Source organism: Solanum pennellii, chromosome 4 (genome assembly GCF_001406875.1).
Source record: "Solanum pennellii chromosome 4, SPENNV200".
Lineage (NCBI taxonomy): Eukaryota > Viridiplantae > Streptophyta > Magnoliopsida > Solanales > Solanaceae > Solanum > Solanum pennellii.
In genome coordinates this window covers 23,211,739-23,220,429 of record NC_028640.1, presented here as the reverse complement: position 1 = coordinate 23,220,429, position 8,691 = coordinate 23,211,739, and the positions used below count along the sequence as shown (strand labels likewise).

Sequence of the window (8,691 nt, the reverse complement as noted above, 5' to 3'; positions counted from 1 at the left end):
TTTTTTTTTATAATTATTGGATTAAATTTTAAATTATAATTTAAAATATTATCATACATATCGACAAAACAATATTACATGATGTTAATGTTAGTACTTGTTAATCAAATTAAAATAAAATTATTTTTATAATATTTATAGGGATAATTTCAGAGACCGTCATGTTTCGCTCTATAACTCTCACCTCCCCTTTGGTTTATGATATTACGTCTACCTCCCTTATTTTCATTTACTTGTAACCTTTCTTTAAACCTATTTAAAATAAATATAAATTAATATATATTTGACAATTTTACTCTTTTTTATATAAATTTCTTCTTATGAAAAAATATTGTATAAAAAATAACTCATTTAACAATTTTTTTAAAAATAAATGAACACAAAGACTTGTTTCTTTAATCCAACAAAGATCAAAGTCTTCAACTAACCTGACTCACATTTTCACCAAATAATAACTCTTTGCTATATATCACCTTTACCAATTCATGTAAAAAATTTTCACACAATAACCCATCATTTTCTGGCAACAATTTCTTCAAATAGAAGACAAAATTGAACTTCCCAAGAAAGAAATTCGATAAGAATGATAAGATTTTGTTCTAATTAAACATTTACACAAGCGAAGAAGAAACATGATCCAACGAATAAAGATAAATCATTGAACATTAGTTCTAAACATATATATAAGGTTAAATTTGTCAAATCTAAATTAATTTATATTTATTTAAATAGGTTTAAAGAGTGCTTACAAGAAAATGAAAATAAGGGAGGTAGACGTAATATCGTAAACAACAGGGAATGTGAGTGTTATAGAGTGAAGCCTGGAGAGAGGTCTCTGAAATTATCTCTATTTATTAAGGATTTTTTTAAAAGTAGAAGTATAAATATATAAATAAAAATATTAACCAATTATTTTGAATTTGGACTCTCTTTAATTTAAAATTTTAATATTATATTATATTTTTTAATTAATTATTATTGGCCCACGGACCGGCCCTAGCTATATTTCTCAAGCCCGTCAAATCAATGGGTTTATTCAGGCTGGGCTAAAAAACTCTTTTCTTAAATGGGCTCCAACTCTTTTCTTAAATGGGCTCCAAAATCTTAGCCCAACCCTATTAAATCATGGGTTAGGCCAGTCCGGCCAAACGGGCCTAGCCCATATTGATGGTTCTAGAAATCATACTTCGTTATTTATCTCCTAGACTTTAATCATATATTATTATATATCTTAAAACTGATCTTTTTTGTTCTCTATTTTATTATTTTTATTCTCAACATTAAACTTTCTCCTACAAAATCTTTTGAGTTACTGTTGCTTACAAGTTTGAAGTTACAAAAGAACAAAATTTACTTTTGGGTGTCATCTTCGAATTTCAACAAGTGCAACAAGCAATCAATATATTGAATGAGTCAAGAAACAAACAAATATTTCGATATTGTTATATCAACTTATTAAATTTGTAAATCAGAATTTATAATTCTAACTTTATTTTATAGTTTTTCTTAAAATTTTATTATGGTTGATATTCTTAGTTCATAAGTATATATATTATTGTTTTAGTTAATATTACAATTTATTTAATTTAGATATGTCAACCAGAAAATATGATTTCGGTTTTACAAAAAGAGGGAAAAGAGAAAATTTGAGGAATTAAATATATCCTAAAAAGGAGCCCTTGATAGATTTTTAACAAATAATAAAAATTCTAAATCAAAAAATATTGGAGGATGTTCTTCAAATGAACAAATCACTAATCGAATTGAGTTAGAAGATAATAATATCAAAGAAGAAAATCTAGAAGAAGTTGGTGAAAAATGTGACATAGTTCCCAATAACCAAGAACTGCTAAGTAATTTAAATAGTTGCATCCCTAAAATTATGTATGACCCAAGTCAATGAAATAATATAGACACAAAATTGGGAGATCTATTAGTAGTAAAGGGACCAATTATAATTGATTGATATAAATTTTTCAAATAAAAATAACACTCCACACACATTTAAGATGATAATTATCAAGTTTTAAACATACTTTTTGAAAAAAAACTACTTATAGCATATTATTATCGAATTATAGCATATAAAGAAAAAATATATTAAAAAAATTTCTCATTAATTATTTAAATAATAATTAATTTATTTAAATATTTACCTTTATTATTCAGTTACCTTTTTCAAACCAAACTATTTAATTAAATTAATTTTTTAAGTTACCTTTTTTAAATCAAACTATTTGATTACATTATTTTTTTAAGTTACCTTTTTTAAACAAAACTCTTTAATTATTATTAATTAAAGTAATAGTTACCTTTTAAAAAACAATTACAAAATAATAGGGATTTGATTACACCATAATAACTACCCACCACTATCTAAACCAATACCAGTTTTTTAAAAAATCGCCACACGCAATATTTAAAAAAAATCATCTTCCCCAAATCTTCACCAAATCTTCCCTAAATTCATACACGCCCCAAATATATTGTTCATCCCCAAATCTTCACCAAATCTTCCCTAAATTCATACACGCCTAAAATAATCTCAATATTCACCCACATTGCCGCACGCCTAACATTCTTCTTCACCAAAATCTCCTGTTTTGGTAAAAAATTTTCCACATTAGCACTCACAAATCTGTATAATGTCGAAGAGAGGTAATGAAATCCCGCGTAAAAGTAGAAGATTGAATGATGAATTAAAATCTGAGGAATTTCATGCTCCATCTTTCAACATTTTGTCACAAACACAAACTCAAACATCAACTGCAAAAGAGAAATCTAGATCAGAAAAATCAAAAATGAAAAAAGAAAAAAACAAAGAGGCAAAGAAAATCGAGAAGAAGAGAAAAGGAAAAGAAAAACAAACCGTAGGTGAATCTGAGAAAGAGGCAAAGGAAAGAGGGAAGAAGAGAAAAGGAAAACAAATTCAATACTCATCAGATTCTGAGTCTGATTTTGTTGATGAGTTGATAGATTCAAAATCAAAAAAATCAAGAGTTACTAAAATCGATAGTTCACAGATACAAGAAATAAATAAACCAAATTTTTTTTAAAGGTTATTAAAAGATTTTTTTGAAATTTAAATTAAAATGATCTGTTTAATTTTGTTTTAATTTCTATTTTAATTGTGAATAGTAGAGTACATGATTTATGTTGTGTTATTTGTGTATGAAATAATTAATATATTTTTTTATTATAGAAGTGTATGAAATATTGTATTAAGTTTGTATGATATGTTTATGAAATGCTATATTGTTTTATTACAAAATCAATGTATGAATAATGTATCAATGTTAAATGTTGTATATTTTTTACTATTACTATTCATAATAAAACTAAATAGTTTATGGTTTGATTTTGTGTATTTAGTGTTGAATGAATTGTGTATGAAATAATGTATTAAGTTTGTATGAATTTGTATGATATGTTATATTTGTTTTATTACACAATGTATGAATAATGTATGAATTGTGTATGAAATAATGTATTAAGTTTGTATGAATTTGTATGAAATGTTATATTTGTTTTATTACAAAATGTATGAATAATGTATGAATTGTGTATGAATTAATGTATTAAGTTTGTATGCTATGAGTATGAAATGCTATATTTGTTTTTATTACATTATCAATGTATGAATTGTGTATGAATTAATGTATTAAGTTTGTATGCTATTTGTATGAAATGCTATATTTTTTTTATTACATTATCAACGTATGAATAATGTATCAATATGGTTTGATTTTGTGCATTTAGTGTTGAATGAATTGTGTATAAAATAATGTATTAAGTTTGTATGAATTTGTATGAAATGCTATATTTGTTTTATTACATTATCAATGTATGAATAATGTATGAATTGTGTATGAATTAATGTATTAAGTTTGTATGCTATGTGTATGAAATGCTATATTTTTTATTACATTATCAATGTATGAATATAGTATGATAAACGTATTAATTTAATTTTAACAATTTTTTAGGAGAAAAAGACACAAACACACTTGTCTTCATGCATTAACATGAATGTGTTTGCGGATCTGTTGACCTTTCTAGGTCAAGATAAGTTTCAACAATTCTTACAAGAAACATCGTATGAATTTTTTAATAATTTGCATAACATTTAAATCCAATGTCAATTGTTGAGACACATATTTCTTCTTGGGAATGAAAATGTTAGGGATGACATGTTCGTTATAAATGTAAATGGTAAAGAATTACATTTTGGGTTAAAAGAGTTTGTTGCTATAACCGATCTGAAATATGGACCTATTTCTGATTTTGTATCTGACCCATCTGTTCCAAACAGACTCATTGCTGAAAATTTCGGAAATTTTAATAAAGTACCCAAGTCAATTTTTATCATAAGTTTAAATTGAAAAATTTTTGGGAAGAAGATGACCGTTTAAAAATCGGAATCTTGTATTTTATTTCTTCTTTTCTGACTGCATCAGACCCTTCAAAAACAACAATTCCAAAATGTATTTTGATTTGGTCGAGTCTGAACAGTATGCCACATTCCCTTGGACAAATGAGTGTTTTAATTTAACACTCAAAGCATGTAGTCAAAAATTTAAAAAATATCCATCGTCATTCAAATTTAGCCAGTTTCACATAGCATTGCAGATATGGTTTTATGAGTGTTGTCATCTATTTGACAACACAATTGCTATACGTGCTTCAAATCGCACACCACGAATCCTGAACTGGAAGACACCTAATGACGTCATTTATTTTGATGATTTGAAGAAAATAATTTTCAGAACACATGGCAATCAGGTATTTTTCAGAGAATATTATTAGATTCATTATAAATCAATATACATTCTAATTTTTTTAATTTGCTACAACATAAATTCAGAAATATGATTTTTTTTGAAGAAGAGTTAAATCTCATGGACGAAATCATTTTAAATCAGTCCAGCAGCCACCATGATTCGTAAGATCACAGATTATCGGAAAATTATGGTGTTGATAGTAAACATAAAGTTGAAGCATTGAAAGCTGATATTGCAGAGGTACAAGTACAAATTTTAAATTAAAATAATTTTTTTAAAATTACAATATACATATAAAAAACTTATTTTTTAAAATTAATTGGTTAAGGCAGAGTTGAAAGAACTCAAATTCACTGTAAGTTCCAATATATTTTTTAAAAAATAATATAATTACCTTACAAATTATTTTATTTTTAAATTTTTTTTTGTACAACGATAAGGTTGACAAGCACATGGATAATATCAAGAGTTATGTCGGTAACTCGACCAAACTGATAATTAAAGAGATTCGATTGTCAAGAGGAGAACAAATACCAGAAGAACAACCAGAGGTATAAATATATGTATATTTTGTATATGAATATTGTTTGATAACTATATAAATTGATGTTTTTATACTAGTTGTTTATTTATTTATTATCATTGTTTTCACTTTTAAATGAACAACATAAAAACACATCATATATATATGTGTGTTAATTATGTATATATATTGTATCTAATATATATGANATAATGTATTATCTCCGAAAGAAGGCAAAATACTCTCAGACAGTTACTTCTAACAGTACTGTTCATTGTTGGTTTATGGCGTGGATTGATAACATTGAGAAATAGTGGAGACAGTCAGAATGCGACATGAGATGCATTTCACCGGACCATGATGTTGGACAGTGCATTAGAGGATTTAAGCTGCTTGCTAACATTCCTTGGGATAGGGTTGACGAAGTAATCATCCCAGTCAACATCAGCGACAAATTTCATTGGTTGCTTGTTGTATTCCAGATCAAACGTAGATGTCTATATGTCTATGATTTGATGATGGGAGGATCTGTTCACTCCAGAAAAGTTAAAGAAGTTGTTGATAAACTTGCAACCATGATTCCATTATTTCTGATGAGCACAGGGTTTTATGGCAAAAGACTTGATTTGTATGCGAATAATCTCCCTGATTATCAACAGAAGTCTCATTCCGAACCTCTCAGTATCAAGCATGTGACAGATGTTCCTCAACAAGAAGACTATTCCAAGTATGTATACTTGTTATATTATATTTTCTTCATCTTAAATTACATTGCTTTATAGTCATTATAAAGTTTTTCTAATTTCAATCTTTTTTACAGTGATTGTGGTCTATATACATCCTTCTTTGTCGAATAAATGAGCAATGGTGTTTTTGATATATCTCATATTGATATCGATTCAAAATATCATCGTCAAAGATATGGTACATTACTTTGGCATTATGCAAAATCAAAGAATGATGAAGGCGCAATAAGTGAAAGTGAAGTTACGGGAACAGTTGCTAGCAAGAAGGGTGGACCTCGAACTCATAAAGAACAAGTTATGGACACCACCAATTATCCTACTCCAAAATTCCGTGATAGAAATTAGAAATCTTCATGACACACTGTAAAATTTTTTGAATGAAGTGTTTTTTTAACTTATGAACTATTTATGTAATTTCCCAGTGTTTTATTATTAATGCTGATTGTTTTATATAAATTATCAATGAATATTACAAATTATTAAATGTGTCTCACTTTGTATAAATTTTGAACGCTACATGCAAATATAGGAACACTATGAATCATGTATGAACATTATATGAATTATGAATATCATATTATAATTTTATATGTAGAACATAAACAAATGTTATATATATATATACACACTATATTTTATGAAATTTATATTAATGACAATCTGCTTCACCATATATTTATAATTATTAAATGTGTATGATCTTTGTATAAATTGCACTTTTCAATATGTAATGTTAAATTTTTATATGCATAATGTATGAAAATTATATGAAATAGCACTGACATATGATTCAATATGACAATATGAATAAATATATAATTATACCTTAGTAAATGTGTATGACTTTTGCATAAATTACTTATTCAATACGCATTAAATTTTATTTGTATGAATACTGTATGAAGATTTATATGACTTATGAATGATATTTTATACTTTCATATACAAAACAGAAACAAATGTTACTTATATTGCTAGTATGAATACTGTATGAAAATTGTATGAATTATATCATATTATACTTTGATATGTAGAACATAAACAAACATTATTTTATATGCAATATTGCTTGTATAAATATGTATAAGTTTTGTATATAGTCCTCATTCAATATGCAATAACTGTATGCATACTATATGAAGATTATATGACTTATTAATGGTATATTATACTTTCATATACAAAACAGTAACAAATGTTATATATATGAACAGTTGTATGTACAATGTATGAACATTGTATGAAAATAATATGATTCAAATTAAAAAAATAAAACATGTGTCTAATAATCTAAATACTCAAAAACACAGATGTAACAGTAGGAAATCATTGTTTTTAGACAGGATAATTTGAACATGTCTTCCTATTGTTCCAACTTGATGGCATCTACTGCATGTGCTTTTTGTCCTCTTGAATTTCACATCAGCGAACCCCTTCCAGCGTTCAAATTTGGGTCTTCCCTCTGATCTTTTTAGACCGGGTGGCATCATTTTAGTCTCTGACATATAACTTGGTATATCCCATGTACTCTCGCATGGGATAGGCTCGACAGGAATGACATAAGCATCTCTGAAATTCTTGAGGCTATAAAAAGCAGAACAGAAATCTGCTTCATGTAACTTCCTGTATCGGAGAACTGCAATTGCATGACCACATGGTATCTCATAATGTTGAAATCTCCCGCAACTACACATCCTTGTGTTCAAGTTTACTATGTATTTCTTTGCTCCTTAAGCTACAACATGCAGATCAACAGTTGAAGGTATCACCTATTTAAAAGTAAAAATATTTTTTTATACATGCTACTAAATATTGGAAAGTAAAATACATTACAGTGAAACACATACCCTCATATTGCACGACAACGCAATACTTTTCTGTAGATAAATATTATATTTTTTGTCAGATCAGATGTGGTCTTATCAGCCTCCTCATTATGCTTGTGAATCCATTTCTGAATTGTTACCCTCAATAATTCAAGAAGTGAAATCACCGGTTACCTCCTTGCTAACCTGTTAACAATATTCAATGACTCCGCGATGTTTGAAGTCATGGTCCATGTGCACTTACAATTGGAGTAAGCTCTAAACCATTTGCTATAACCAATATCAAACAAGTATGGTCGTATGCGCATATCTATCTGATCTATTCTTCCCATAATTGTCTCAAACTGTTGTTTTGTATAAGCTTTTGCCAATGTAAAGAACAAAATCTTCAAATCTTCAGTATTTCTATTGAAATTCTTCAACACATTGACTGACAGATGCTATATTCATGCATAATGTTCTGATTCAGGATATATATTAGCAGTCCCTTTCCATATGCTTTCATTTCGATCCGACATAAAACACATGTTTTGTCTAACTCCATACGCTTCCTTAAACTGCTCAAAGAACCAAGTCTATGAAGCATCGTTTTCGGAATCTACTATTGCATACACCAACGGAAGTATATGACCTGCTCAAGTTTTTTAAAAATATATCACACCAATCAGAAACACAATTTATAAATTATTTCATTATATCATATAATCAGAAAATTAAATAGGATAAAAATTTACCTCGCGGATCCATTGTGCTGGCAGTTAACATTGTACCACCATATGAACATTTTAATCCCGCCCCATCAACAACTACAATTG

General features: G+C 27.4%; 1 pseudogene; it reads left to right on the top strand.

The window, feature by feature from the left end:
- Positions 1 to 2,645: 2,645 nt before the first annotated feature.
- LOC114076868 lies at positions 2,646 to 6,161 on the top strand (annotated as a pseudogene).
- Positions 6,162 to 8,691: the final 2,530 nt, after the last annotated feature.